Source organism: Peromyscus leucopus, chromosome 23, assembly GCF_004664715.2.
Source record: "Peromyscus leucopus breed LL Stock chromosome 23, UCI_PerLeu_2.1, whole genome shotgun sequence".
Lineage (NCBI taxonomy): Eukaryota > Metazoa > Chordata > Mammalia > Rodentia > Cricetidae > Peromyscus > Peromyscus leucopus.
In genome coordinates this window covers 37,588,863-37,604,552 of record NC_051082.1, presented here as the reverse complement: position 1 = coordinate 37,604,552, position 15,690 = coordinate 37,588,863, and the positions used below count along the sequence as shown (strand labels likewise).

At 48.2% G+C, this 15,690-nt stretch overlaps 1 long non-coding RNA gene across 1 annotated transcript; it reads left to right on the top strand.

Annotated features, from left to right (window-relative positions):
* The first annotated feature begins 245 nt into the window (after window positions 1-245).
* On the top strand, window positions 246-573 carry LOC119086566. The gene is made up of 2 exons (XR_005089872.1): window positions 246-284; window positions 379-573. It is a non-coding gene; the product is annotated as an uncharacterized LOC119086566 (long non-coding RNA).
* The last annotated feature ends 15,117 nt before the right edge of the window (window positions 574-15,690 follow it).

The window sequence follows — 15,690 nt, the reverse complement described above, 5'->3', positions numbered from 1 at the left end:
TGCTATGCTCCAGGAAGCCGCCAGGTGGCGATAGAGACGCATAGGCCGGGTCAGGCTGGGCGGGGCTGTATTTGCTAGACTGAGGACTCCAGGGGAGACGCCCTCAGACCCTTTTGAAAGCCATTTGGAAGGAAAAATACTGGGTTCAAAAAGGCAAAAGATCTCAGGCCTGGTGGCAAAGGCCATTAATCCCAACACTCGGGAAGCAGAGGCAGGTGGATCTCTGTGAGTTTGAGGATGGCCTGGTCCACAGAATGAGTTCCAGAACAACCAAAGCTATGAAGGTATGTAGAGAGACCCTGTCTCCATGACCTGAATTTGATCCTTGGAGCCCTCACTTAAAAAACTGGATTCAGTAACATGTGTCTGTAATTCCAGAACTCCTACAACAAGATGAAAAAGACCTGAGAATCTTCCGGAAACTAGCTGGCTAGCCTGGAGTAGGGGAAGAGCAGCAGCAGAAATGAGATACCTTGCCTCAAAACCCTGGGTAGAAGGAGTGAGCCAAGTCCATCCTCTAGCCTTCCAGAAGTTCATGACACAAATAACTAAATAAAAATCAAAGACCGAAAACATGCGTGTGTTGAGTATGTCAGTGTTGTGAAACATGTCCGTCTTGCTGGCATATAGGAGGCAGCAGCAAGCCTACAAAGTATCAGGCATCCAGCTTTTCATGTGTGTGCTGGACACCGGGTCTTTATGTATGTATTTTTACCAACTGAGCCATCTCCCAGTCCCAAGCTGTTTATTTGTTGTTTTGTTTCACGATGGCCTTGCATAGTCTAGGCTAGCCTCCAACTCCTTAGGTAGCTGCAGATGACACTGAACGCCTGCTCTTCCTGCTGTAGTTGGTATTAATGTTGGTATTAAAAGGCTTGTGTCAGCCAGGCGGCAGTGGCACACGCCTTTAATTCCAGCACTCGGGAGGCAGAGGCAGGCGGATCTTTGTGAGTTCAAGGCCAACCTGGTCTACAGAGCGAGATCCAGGAAAGGCGCAAAGCTACAAGAGAAACCCTGTTCTGGGGGAGGGGGGGGGAGACTTGTGTCACCAAGCCTGGTTTGCTTGTGTTGTTGTTTGTTTTGTTTGATACAGGGCCTCTCTATGTAATCCTTGCCGTCCCGGCTGACCCCAAACCCACAGAGATCTACCTGCCTCTGCCTCCCGAGTGCTGGGATTATAGGTATGTGCTAGCACACTTGGGACTATCAAGTTTCTGAATATCTAGTCTGTAGCCAAGGCTGGCCTCAAACTGGTATCATTCCTCTTCCCTCAGCTTCCTAAATGCAGAGATCACATACTTTTCAGCTGATTCAGCCTCCTCCTCCTTCTCCTCCTCCTCTTCGTTAATTTTACCTCCAAATGTATCCCAAGACACCCGCTCCATTTTCCTGCTTTGGTTTAAGAGACTCTGGGTCTACTTGAATGCTGTGTGATTTCACAAATTTGCAGCTTCTCTGGGCTCCCACGTACCATGTGGGCACAGGGAAGGGACTGTGGCTGCTCGCTGCTCCCGCCTGCCTATAGGAGTTGGAGAATCTTACTTTCCTGGATTTAGAAAAGCAAATTCCGTAGAAGCCATCCATCTATGTTCTGACCAGAAACAGCTATCTCTGATCTGCTGAACTCCCAGCGGCCACTGCAACGGAGAAAAGTGTGAGAGTAGACACAATTCACAACTGGGGAGCTGGGGACCAGAGAGAAAGCCAGAGGTCTGCAGGTATGATCTCCCTAGAATCACACATTCTGGAACCTTCCAGCTTCTCCTGCGAGCTCTGCCCACGCTTCTGTCCTTAGATTTGTCAGCGGTTCGCAGGGCCTGGGACTCTCCAGATTGGTCCATCTCCCGAAGGTCCCACCCACAACTGACAGGAAGAGAGTGGCACGCTTTGACACACCCACTTCGCCTAGCCACGCCCCATGTTCCCTAAAGTGCATATAGCGCCCATGAGCTAGGTCATCTCTGTTTTTGTTTTGTGTTGGACACAAGGGTCTAGGCTGGCCTGGAAGTAACTTACTGTGTAGCAGGTACAATGAACTTCTGATCCTCCTGCCTCCACTCCCCAAGTGCTGAGACAACAGGCGTGCCCCACCATGAGATGGATGTAGGACACTGAACCCACCGCCTTGTGCATGCTAGCAAGCACTCTTCCACAGTCCCAGCTCTTTGTTCCCCTGTTTTTGGAGCCTATGTAGCCCATACTGGTGTGGAACTCGTGGGAATCCTCCTGCCTCAACCTCCCAAGTGCTTGGATTAGAGAATGAGTGTCCTGCAAGTTTCTTTTTATGTTATAGTTGTGTTATTACACTTGACTTACAGGAGGGCTGGAGTTAGCTCCTGAATGGTGTGTGTGTGTGTGTGTGTGTGTGTGTGTGTGTGTGTGTGTGTGTGCGCGCGCGCGCGCGCGCACGCGCGCGCAGATACAGGGATAGAGACCAGAGAAGGACATCCACTGAGCCAGCAGACACCAGAGTTCTGTCTTCACAGCACTGTGGCTACATCTGGGTATTTACTTGGGTGCTGGAGATTTGAACTCAGGTTCTCAGGCTTGAGCCACAAGTGCTCTTACCCACCGAGTCATCTCCCTAACCCCTCCTGTGTCCTAATGACATGCCACATGGTTCATTCTTTTCACAGCTTGCTTGGTTGAAGTGCCACTGATAACTTCTAAACATACAAACGAAGACCCATCTCTTGAGAGGAAGAGGCAGAAGGTTCAGGGTTTAGAGAACACCTTCGGCTGCATGAGACAGTGCCCAGGAAAGGGAAGGGCAGAGGCCTCAGAGATGGCTCAGCAGGGAAAGGTGCTTGCTGCCAGGTCCACCAACATCAGTTTGACCTCTGGAACCCACATGGTGAAGAGAAATGACTCCTATAAGTCATCCTTTGACCTCCACATATCTACCACGGTGCATGCTCGTGAGCACACACTCACAAGCATGTACACACATGATAACTGAAGCAGAACAAAACAAAATAAAAAACAAAAAACCCAAACCTGGTGAAGAGCCAGGGTGGTGGTGCAGGCCTTTAATCCCAGCACTTGGGAGGCAAAGCCAGGCAGGTCTCTGTGAGTTTGAGGCCAGCCTGGTCTACAGAATGAGTTCCAGGACAGGTTCCAAGGCTACACAGAGAAACCTTGTCTCAAACAACAACAACAACAATAACAAAAAACCACAAAGACAGAGCGGGCACACAACTTTAATCCCAGCACTCAGGAGGCAAAAGCAGGCAGATCTCTGTAAATTCAAGGCCAGCCTGGACAGAGAGAGTTCTAGAACAGCCAAGGCTTCAAACTCAGTATGTGGCTGAGGATGACCTTAAATTCTTGTTTACCCTGCCTCCACTCTCAAGTGCTGGGGTTACAGGCATGGATCACTATGTCTTAGGACTTTAGTTTGTTTTTGTTAAGTATACAGTGTCCTGCCTGCAAGCCAGAAGAGGGCACCAGATCTCATTATAGATGGTTGTGAGCCACCATATGGTTTCTGGCAATTGAACTCAGGACCTCTGGAAGAGTAGCCTTTGAACCCTAACCTCTGAGCCATCTCTCCAGGCTCCCTGTTTTTTTTTTTTTTTTTTTTTTGGTTTTTCGAGTGTTGGGATTAAAGGCGTGTGCTACCACTGCCCAGTCAGTTTATTTCTTTTTTTTTTTTTTTTTTTTTTTTTTGTTTTTCGAGACAGGGTTTCTCTGTGTAGCTTTGCGCCTTTCCTGGAACTCGCTTTGGAGACCAGGCTGGCCTCGAACTCACAGAGATCCGCCTGCCTCTGCCTCCCGAGTGCTGGGATTAAAGGCGTGTGCCACCACCGCCCGGCCAGTTTATTTCTTTATTGAGAAGCCTAAAGTATCTTTAAAAAGAAAAAGGTGAGTGCTGTGGGATGTTCTGTATGGCAAATGTGTTGCTCTGATTGGTCAATAAATAAAATACTGATTGGCCAGTGGCTAGGCAGGAAGTATAGGCAGGACTAACAGAGAGGAGAAAAGAAAGAACTGGAAGGAGGAGAGAGACACTGCCAGCCGCTGCTAGGACAAGCAGAATGTAAAGATGCTGGTAAGCCATGAGCCACATGGCAAGGTATAGATTTATGGAAATGGATTAATTTAAGCTATAAGAACAGTTAGCAAGAAGCCTGCCATGGCCATACAGTTTGTAAGCAATATAAATCTCTGTGTTTACTTGGTTGGGTCTGAGCGGCTGTGGGACTGGCGGGTGAGAGAGATTTGTCCTGACTGTGGGCCAGGCAGGAAAACTCTAGCTACAAAGGTAGGCCTTTGGAGATGGCTCAGTGGGTAAAGTTTACGTGTGTGTGTGTGTGTGTGTGTGTGTGTGTGTGTGTGTGTGTGTGTGTCTGGGCATGTGGGTTAGAGAGATGTCTCAACAGTTAAGAGTGCCTGTTGCTCTTCCAGAAGACCTGAGTTCAGTTCCTAGCATCCACATCAGGTGGCTTACAACTGCCTGGACTCCCAGTTCCAGGGGATCTCATATCATCTTCTGGTCACCACAGGTACCCACATACATGTGGCATACACTCACACAGATAAACACATACACAAAAATAAGAAACATAAGTAATTTAAAAATTAAAATTATTTTTTTAAAAAGCAAAAAGGCAAGCCAGAAGGTGGTGGCACACGCCTTTAATCCCAGCCCTTGAGAAGCAGAGGCAGGTGGATCTCTGTGAACTCAAGGACAATCTGGTCTACAAAGGGAGCTCCAGAACAGCTAGGGCTACACAGAGAAACCCTGTCTTGAAAAAAAAAAAGTAAAAAAGGCTGGGAGTGTGGCTCAGTGGTAGAGCACCTGCCTAGAATCCCCCAGTGAGGGGCTGGGGTGTGGCTCAGTGGTAGAGCACATGCCTAGAATCCCCCAGTAAGGGGTTAGAACTGGCTTGGGGATAGAGCACCTGCCTATTTGGAAGCCCTGAGTACAGTCCCCAATACCACAGAAAGTAATTCTAGACCCCTGTGTACACTCTGCTGTGGATTCTTGCTTCCTTTTTATTAATTATTCCTTCTTTTTTTTCTTCCTTTCTTTTTCTTTTTTCTTTTAAAATTTGAGACAAGGTCTTACATAGCCCAGACTGGTCTCAAAGCAACTATGGACACTAGGCTGGTCTTTATTCTGATACTCATACCTCTACCTCTTTCCAATGCTGGACTCACAGTTGTGTCTTCAAGCTTGGTTTATATGGGTGGTGGGGCTGGAACCCAGGACCTTCAGCACACTAGGCAAGCACTTCACTGACTGAACCACATCCCGGTTCCTCCTTCATTTTGTGTTCATGTGATTGGCAATTGGCAGTCCCCTCACATCTCTCCAGGAAACATGTCTGCCCGTGGTGGAGGAGGCTATGGTCGTCACTTCGGACCTGTCAGGATCAGAAGGGGCTGGGGCTGGAATCCTGAAAACTGGCTAGTGCTAGAGGGATGGGGTGGAATGGGGATGGGACTGTCCTCCATTGCAGATAATAGACTACGCCTGTGGCCAGAGATAAAAGACCAGTGTCAGCCAGCTAGGAGCCACAGTCAGTGTGGCTCTGTCCTCTCTTTAGGTGATGGCTTCCAGTTTCTTATACCCTTACCTTGCACTTGACTCATGAGACAGAAGGGCAGGAGCCTTTGCCAGAGTCATTGGAATGAGATGATGGCTTTGAAGTTGGGGTCCTGAAGACCCTTGCCCCAGCCAGGGCGCCCCTCCTGGCTCTAGGATGCACCATTGCTTAAAGGTAACTGCTTTCAGGCAGGCATGGTGGCACATGCCTGTGATTTCAGTGCTAAGGAAGCTAAGACTGGAGGATTGTGAGTCTCAGGATAGCCTGGGCTTGCAAAGTGAGGTGCTGAGAAGGAAGGGATGGAAGGAGGGACTAAGAGGGAAGGAGAGAGACAGAAGGTGGGAGAAAGAGAGGAAGAGCGGAGGAAGGGCTCTGGAGGTCCCTGTGTGTGCTAGGCAAATGCTCTACCAGTGAGATATTCACCAAGTAAGCTTTTTTAAAAAAATATTTTTTTTATTTTGTTTTAAATTATGTGTGTATTGTGTGTCTGTGTATAGGTCTATGCATGTGAGTATACTGCCTGTGGAGGCCAAAAGAGATCTTTTTGTATGGAGATGGAGTTACAGGTGGGGTGTGTCACTTGATGTGGGTGCTGGGAATTGAACTCAGGTCCTCTGGAAGAGCATTAAGCACTCTTAACCTCTGAGTCATCTGCCCAGCCCTTTAACTTGTTCTTAAACTCCCATCCCACTCTAGGCATAGCCCCCTTGCGAGGAGGAAGGGTTCTGTGCCTACCAAGGACTCTACCGCTGCTTACTGGGGGTCTCCAGGGCATCTCTAAGTTAGAATTTCGGAGGTGGAGGAAATCAGAGCCCAGTTAAGCATCTAGAACTGGAGAGATGGCTCAGGGGTCAAGAGCACTACCTGGCTTTCATCTCTAGCACCCACATAGTGGCTTATAACTGTCTGTAACTCCAGCCCAGGGGGATCTGATGCCCTCCTCTGGCCTCCATGGACACTAGATACACACGTGATTCACAGACATACTTGCAGGAAAAACACCCACACAAATAAAATAAAAAAATAAAAATAACACTTTTTAAAAAAGATTTATTTATTATATATACAGTGTTCTGCCTGAATGCCCGCAGGCCAGAAGAGAGAACCAGATGTCACCAGATCTCATTGTGAGCCAACATGTGGTTGCTGGGAATTGAATTCAGGACCTCTGGAAGAGCAGCCAGTGCTCTTAACTGCTGAGCCATCTCTCCAGCCCCCAATAATACTTTTTCTTAAGTTGAGCAACTGCTATTTTTCCTCCATCCTCCCCTTTCCTCCTCCCAGAGTGAACCCCCCGCCCCCCAGCATACCTCCTTCAAAGATCTGGAGATCTCATTAAAAGGAAGCCAGGGCTCAGACTTCAGGTCTTTCCGGTGAAGAGGCCTTCCTTTCCAAACCTCCCTGGACATGAAAAGAAACAGCTGGCTGGGATTGCAGGGCTGTCCAAAAAACCAAACAATTCTGTTTCCGGCCAGCACTGCCAGGACTTCCTGAGGCTGATCTGGCTCCCTGGGCCACTGCAGGAGGTCTGACTGTTCACCTCATGCCCCTGGCTGGCTGGGTGCCCTCAGGCAAGTCTCTTGCCCTCTCTGAGCTGTGGGTGAGTGCAAGGCTTGAGTTGGATGGCCTGGGAGGTGCCATCCCCCCAGCACACGTGAGTTATAAAGGGGTCACCTACTGGCTACAGATCCACCAGCCACCTGGTGGTTGGTTCGTCCCTCCTCCTGTATGTGTGGTGGCTGGGAACCAAACTCAGGTCCTCTGTAAGAGCAGTAAGTGCTCTTACCCACTGAACCATCTCTCTAGCTTTCCCCTTTTTCAGACAGACTCTTACTATGTAACCCAGGCTAGACTGGAATTCATTGTGTAGCCCAGGCTGTCCTAGAATTCATGAGACCCTCCTGCCTCTGTCTCCCAAGAGCTGGGATAAAAGACCTATAGTACCATGCCTGATAGGCTTCACATATTTTGTATTCAGTATGTGTGTGTGTGTGTGTGTGTGTTCCATGTAACTGAATGTATGGGTACACGCATCTGTGTATGTGCATGTGGCGGCCAGACATTAGGTGTCTCCTTCTATTGCTCTCTGACTTGTTGCCTTGAAAAAGGGTCTCTCACTGAGCCACAAGCTTATTGATTCAGCTAGATTGTCTGACCTAGGATCCACTTGCCTCCATCTTCCCGTGCTGGGGTTACAGGCATACACAGACTCACATGGCACTTTACATGAGAGCTAGAAATTTGAATTCAGATCTTCATGCTTGCAGAGCAAGCCTTCTTACCCATTGGTCCATCTCCTCAGCTCTCCATGTGTATATATTGGAGACAGGATCTTGCTGTGTAGCCCAGGCTAGCTCTCAAGCTCAGGCACCTCCTGCTTCAGTCTCCTGAGCACTGGGATTACAGGCATGCACCACCACACCTGGATGTCCTTTTTTTTTTTTTTTTTTGGTTTTTCGAGATAGTGTTTCTCTGTGTTGCTTTGGAACCTGTCCTGGAACTTGCTTTGCATCCCAGGCTGGCCTCGAACTCACAGAGATCCGCCTGCTTCTGCCTCCTGAGTGTTGAGATTAAAGGTGTGTGCCACCACTGCCTGGCATGGATGTCTTTAATGCTCTTTCAGGAGACCTGGGTTCAGTTCCCAGTACCCACATGGCAGCTCACAACCATCCATAGTGACTCCAGTTTTGTTTTGTTTTGTTTTTTCAAGACAGGGTTTCTCTGCATAGCCCTTGTTGTCCTGGAACTCGCCCTGTAGATTAGGCTGGCCTCCAACTCACAGAGATCTGCGCCTCTGCCTCCTGAGTGCTGGGATCAAAGGCGTGTGCCACCACACCTGACTGTAACTCCTAAGTTACAGTCCTAAGAGATCCAATGCCCTCTTCTGATCTTCTCAGCTGTCAGGCAGGCATGAGTGTATAGAGGTACACGCAAGTAAAACACTCATACACATAAAATAAATAAACCTCAATATACGGTCAAACATTTAAACAATCAAACAAATGTGCACCTTCAGGGCTGGAGAGGCAGCTCAGTGGGTAAAATGCTTGTGGCTGAGCATGAGGACATGGCTTTGAGTCCCCAGAACCCACATAAAATGCCAGATGGGTGTGGTGGCCCATTTATAATCCCAGCACTTGGGAGCAGAGACAAAGGATTCCCAAGGCAAACTGGCTAGCTAGACTGGTCTAGTTGGTTAGCTCCAGGTTCAGCAAAGAGATCCTGTTCAGTAAATAAAGTAGAGAGTAGCCAGGCGGTTGTGGTACACACCTTTAATCCCAGCACTTAGGAAGCAGAGGCAGGCGGATCTCTGTGAGTCTGAGGCCAGCCTGGGCTACAAAGTGAGTTCCAGGAAAGAAGCAAAGAGAAACCCTGTCTCAAAAAACCGGAATAAATAAATAAATAAAAAAATAAAATAAATAAAAAATAGAGGGTAACTGAGCAAGACATACAGAGGTCGTCCTTCTCTCTCTCTCTCTCTCTCTCTCTCTCTCTCTCTCTCTCTCTCTCTCTCACACACACACACACACACACACACACACACACACACACACACACTGGAGAACAGAGACCAGCAGATCTCTTGGATTTAGACTCACTGGCTGGATGGACTGCACAGCTTGGTAAGTTGCACACCTGTGAATGACAGTGCAGTCATCCTTTGATCTCTCCATGCACACATGCGCACATGCGCACTCCCACACAGAGAAACTGAAATTAAGGGCTGGGTAGTAACTCAGTTGGCAGCATGCTTGAGGCCCAGGTTTGATCCTCAGCACTGTATGAAACTGGTGTGGCAGTACACAATTGGGGTTCAAGGCTAGCCTCTGTTACTTAGTGAGTTCAAGGCCAATTTGGGATACAACAGACCCTCCCTGTCCAAACAGAAAAAGCCACGGTAGCATGTGTCTGTAATCCCAGCATTTCCAGAAGCTGAGTCAAGAAGATAGAGTTCAAGGCTAACCTGGGCTACATAGAGAGACCCTGTTTCCAAAACAAGCCAAAGGTGGTGGCTCAGCACCTAAGGCACTAAGCAGAAGGGTCATTTTGAGTTTGAGGTCAGTCTGGTTTAGTATGAGACTGTCTCAGAAACCCTGGGCTTGTGAGATGACTTAGGTAAAAGGAGTTGACACTCAAACCTGACAGCCTGCATTCCATCCCTGGAAGCCATGTAGAAAAGCTGGATTCCATGGTGTGCAGCTGTAATAGAGGATGCCTAAAGTGAGACGAGAGGGAGGGCAGGAGAATCACCATCAAGAACCGTGCTCGTGGCTAGTCTGAAGCATCCAAAGCAGCGGAACAAGACAGATGCTAAAAAAGAAAAAAAGACGGAAGGTGAAAACTGACTCCTGAAAATTGTCTTCTACTTGAGTACAGTGGGATGCACTTAGATACACACACATGCACACATGCATAGACAGATTAAAACAACAAATTAAAAGTGAGCACACCTTTAATCCAGCACTTGGGAGGCAGAGGCAGTTGGATCTCTGTGAGTTCAAGGCTGGCCTGGTCTACAGAGTGAATTCCAGGACAGCTAGGCTACACAGAGAAACCCTGTCTCAAAAAACCAAAGAAAAACCAAAACAAAAAACCAACAACAGCCGGGTGTTGGTGGCACATGCCTTTAATCCCAGCACTTGGGAGGCAGAGACAGGAGATCTCTGTGAGTTCAAGGCCAGCCTGGTCTACAAAGCGAGTTCCAGGAAAGGCACAAAGCTACACAGAGAAACCCTGTCTGGAAAAACCAAACCAAACCAAACCAAACAAACAAACAAACAAACAAACAAAAAACCCAAAAACCGAAAAACTAATCAAACCAACAAAACTTCAGAATGACAGCAAATATCAATGACGAAACCCAATGTAACTCATACATTTAGTGTCAGGTTTAGGCATTGACTCACTGGCTGGGGATGAGACATCCTCATCCATCTGGAGGTCACTGAGCTCTGCTGTGTTGATTACAAGGTGGTATGAGAGCAGCTGAGAAGTGGATATGTCACAGTATTTTGAGAGAAAGATGTGGTAGTGCCTACTTGTAATCCTAGCACTCAGGTGGTGAAGGCAGGAGGATTAAGAGGTCAATGCTACAGCCTGGTGTAGTGGTGCACGCCTTTAACCCCAGCACTCAGGAGGCAGAGGCAGGCAGACCTCTGTGAGTTCGAGGTCAGCCTGATTTACAAAGCAAATTACACAGAGAAACCCTTTTTCAAACCTCTCCTCCCTAAAACAAAACAAAACACAAAAAACCAATATAAGTAAATAAAAAATAAATACAAACTTTGAACGGCCTGGTTTAGGTAAAGTCAGGGAGATATGTCTGAAGTCCAGGAAGGCATCTCAGGCCCTAACGCTATTTGTCAAGTATATCAAGGACAGGGTGGTAGAGAACATTCTAGGGTTCTTTTCTAACTACATTCTAGTTACCCAACTCTGGGGATCCCCTACTTGGGGGCTTTTTTTGTTTCTAGCTATAATTCCGTGTCTTCCCATTTAGCCAGCAAAGTTGGACTTTTCTGTGTCATCAATTTCAGCTCACAAGGCAGAAAGGGGAGTTCCCTTAGTAACCCAGGGAAGTTGACAGGGCAGATCCCAGATGGCCTGCTCAGTACTTTCCTGTGAATTCGGAAACCTTTATACAGGTGATGATGCTGCCTGGCTGGCTGTGGTCTGACCTCCAGCAACTGCACATGGATGCCTTGAGAAATGATGCTTAGGCTGTGGAGAGCTGGTGGGTGTTAAATTTCCCGGAGCTGTAGTTACAGGCAGAGATGTGGATATGGGGCTCCAAGCTTGCTTGGTTCCTCTGTAAGAACCACCAGTTTGGTTTTTGTTTTTTTTTTTTTTCCTGTAACCCTGGCTGTTCTGAAACTCCTTCTGTAGAACAGGCTGACCTTGAACTCAGAGATTGGCCTGCCTCTGCCTCCCGAATGCTGGGATTAAAGGTGTGCGCCACCACCACTGCATGGCCCAAAAATATTCTTTTTTTTTTTTTTTTTTTTTGGGTTTTTCGAGACAGTGTTTCTCTGTGTAGCTTTGCGCCTTTCCTGGAACTCACTTTGGAGACCAGGCTGGCCTCGAACTCACAGAGATCCGCCTGCCTCTGCCTCCCGAGTGCTGGGATTAAAGGCGTGCACCACCACCGCCCCGGCTATTCTTTTTTTTTTTTTTTTAAATACTTTATTACATATATACACCTTTTTCTTTCTTTTTTTTTTTAGTTTCTTAAGACAGGGTTTCTCTGTGTACCTGCTGTAGCTGTCCTAGAACTCACTTTGTAGACCAGGATGGCCTCGAACTCATGGAGATCCACCTGCTTCTGCCTCCCAAGAGCTGGGATTATTTATAGGTGTGCACTAGCACTGCCAGGTTCGAAAATGCTCTCTTTTTTTTGTTTTTCGAGACAGGGTTTCTCTGTGTAGCTTTGTACCTTTCCTGGATCTCACTCTGTAGACCAGGCTGGCCTCAAATTCACAAAGATCCACCTGCCTCTGCCTCCTGAATGCTGGGATTAAAGGCGTGTGCCGCCACCGCCCAGCGGAAAATGCTCTTAAGCATCGCTGAGCTTTCCCTTTAGTCCCTCAAACTCTTGGTAATTCTCCTGCCTCAGCATGAGGGCGCTGGAATTACAGGTGAGTGCCACCATGCCTGGGCTGTTTTTCTCTCTTGAACATGGGACGAGTGTTTGGAGTTTATTGTATTAGGAAAACCATGAGGCAGGGTTCTGGAAGCTGGCTCTGCTGCCCCAGCTTAGGGAGCAGTTGTCTGAGGTCCAAGCATTTCAAAGGACAGATGGGGCCTGAGGTCAGACACTGGGTCTCAGCTCACCAGAAGGGGAACCCTGAAGCTCTCTGAGGGGGTAGGCTGGGTTGGCTGCCAGGCAGGCAACGCCAAGACCTGGCATCAGCCAGTGGCCCCTCTTCTGGCAGAGATATCTTGGCATGAGCCTGGCTCTGCCCATGATACTAATGCCCTCTTAATTAGCCAGATTCTTGCCAAGCATTGGCCACCATTGGCTTGTTTTAAAGAATTCACCTTGGATCCTGAGCTGCTCTGGCCAGATGGGGAGGGTGGATAGCCAGGTGTTTTGTCCATCCTCCAGGGGAGCTGAGCTCAAGGTTGGCTCCTGGGGCCAGCCCAGGTTTCTCCCTCAGGAAGTGCAACATGGAAATTGTGCATGAGGAGGCGCACCTGCAATCCTAGAACTTGAGGCAGGGGGATTGCTGAGAATTTGAGGTCAGCCTGGGCTAAATCCTATCTCTACACACTTCCCGGAAAATACTGGAGGGCCTGGGAAAGATGTCTCAGTGGTTAAGAGCACTTGCTACTCTTGCAGAGAACCTGAGTTTGAAACCCAGCATCTACAACTTGGTGGTTCACAACTGTTCACTCCAGTTCCAGGCGCTCCAATACCCTCTTCTGGATTCTGAGGCATCTGCACTGCATGTGCACACCCCCAACACCCCCCACACCCCCCCACCCACATACATGCGCGCACGCACTCACGCACTCACGCACGCATGCACGCACGCACGCACGCACGCACGCATGTGCACACACACACATCTCATAAATAAAAATAAATCTTTTTTGTCTTTTTTTTTCCAGAGCTAAGGACCAAACCCAGGGCCTACCACTGAGCTAAATCCCCAACTCCTAAAAATAAATCTTAAAAACAACAATGAGTAATCCCAGCACTCGGGAGGCAGAGCCAGGCGAATTTCTGTGAGTTCGAGGCCAGCCTGGGCTACAAAGTGAGTTCCAGGAAAGGCACAAAACTACACAGAGAAACCCTGTCTTGAAAAACAAACAAACAAACAAAACAATAACAATGAGAACAACAAAATGCTGGACATGGTGATACATCTTGTGCTGTCAGCACTGGGGATGTGGAGGCAGGAGGATCAAGACTTGGAAGCTAGCCTGAGATAGGAGACCCTGTCTCAACAAACATAAAGCAAAAAGATTTCAGAAATAGGTTGTTGGCTGCCTCCACCCTTTGGCCTCTATCTCTTTTTCTAATATATACATATGTATATATGTGTATTTGGCTTTTTGAGACAAGATTTCTATGTTGCCCTGGCTGTCCTGGAACTCACTCTGTGGACCAGGCTGGCCTTGCACTCAGAGATCCACCTGTCTCTGCTTCCTGAGTACTGGGATTAAAGGCATGGACCACTACTGCCTGGCTTCCTTATTTATTTTTAAGACAGGGTCTCATGTAGTCCAGGCTAGCCAAGGATGACCTAGAACTCCAAGTTCTGGGATGACAGGCACACATCACTCCTGGTTTATGTAGTGGTGGGTATGGAACCCGGGGCTTCCCGAATGCTAGGTAAACACTCCACTAACTAAGCCTCTTCCCTGTCCCCTCTTGGACTCATCTTGTGACATGCTCTGGCTGGCCTCCTTCTTATCCCCCTGTCTCAGTCTCTTGAGTACTGGGATGACAGGTATGCCAGCTGGTATGGACTTTCATGGTGATCACATTCTTGGGACAGTCTTATGACTCTAATTGGGGCCACTGGGCAGCTTTGGTGCCTACCTTGGAGGGGCACATTTTAGGATCCAGGCGGAAGGTCACAATTTGTCTATTCAATTCTGCTAACAAAGTCAGCCATGGTGGCTCATACCTATCATCCCAGCACTCAGGAGGTTGAAGCAGGTTTAAGGCCAACTTGGGTTACATTAGACTGTCTAAAAAAGACTATACCAGGGGCTGTGAAGATGGCCAGTAAAAATGCTCGCTGAGCAATAGTAAGAACCTGTGGTCCTTTTATCCCATCACTCAGGAGGCAGAGGCAGGTGGATCTCTGTGAGTTCGAGGCCAAGCTGGTCTACAGAGAAAGTTCCAGGACAGCCAGAGGGCTGTTACACAGAGAAACCCTTTGGTTGGGGGAGGAGGAAGCTGGGTGTGGTTAAATGTGCTTGTAATCCCAGCACTGGGTAAGCAGGGAAGATGAATGAATCCCTGGGGTTCATTAGCTTGTCTAGTCTAGTCTGTGAGCTCTATCTTTGGGGAAACATCCCTGTTTAAATAGATGTAAGCAGATATCCTGAGGAAGGACACTCAAGGCTGAGCTCTGGCCTCTACATGCACGGGCAAAGGTGTGCAACACCCCCCCACACACACATGCACACACACACACACACACACACACACACACACACACACACCACAGCAAGCAAAAACAATAACAAAAACAAAACCATATTTTGTTAAATTTATTTTATGAGTAACATACTTTACCGGCATGTATGTATGCGACTGTGTGTCGCATGCATGCCTGGTACCCTTGTATATCAGAATAAAGCATTGAATTCCCTGGAACTGGCATTACAGAAGCTTGTGAGCCACCTTGAGGGCTCTGAGAGGTTAACTTGGGTCCTCTAGAAGGGCAGACAGTACGCTTCACTGCTGAACCATGTATGCAGCTCCCCAAACTCATATTTTTTAAGAGCCACCAGGCCTGAAAACTCTGGGCCAGATCCTGTTTGTTGTGTCCAGGCCTCAGTTTCGTTGAAGGCAAAGAATATCCGAGACAAAGCAATGGTAGGTGACAGCCTGGCTTGCCCTGCTCAGAGGGAGCAGGCCCAGAATGGCTCTGGGCCCTGGGGGCAAAGCCCAGCAAGGGACTCAGCCAGTCAGAACGGAGCTCCTAGAGTTGGCTCCTCCCACTTCCTAGACTCTGATGGGCAAGAGGCGCCAGTGGTACCAGGCTGCCTTGAGGGGCCCTCGGAGCAGGTGACCACAGAGCCACAAAGAGGCTATTCATGGCCTCTGGTCCACGAGGCTGCCCCTTTATTGAGGGCTTGAACCGCAGACGGCTGTGTGGTTTGCAGGGAAGCTAGTTCTGAGCTGTCTGGCCAGCTACAGTGATCTGTGTTTGTGTACATGGTTTCTTTCTCTCTCTCTCTCTCATCTATCATTTACTAATCTATATCACTTACTAATCTATATCATTTACTAATATCTATCTATCTATCTATCTATCTATCTATCTATCTATCTATCTATCTATCTATGTATCTATCTACTAGCTAGCTACCTGGGGTAGGCTTTCATGTAGCCCCAATGGCCTTAACACACTTCATAGCAGATCCCTTTCTTTCTTTCTTTCTTTCTTCCTTTCTT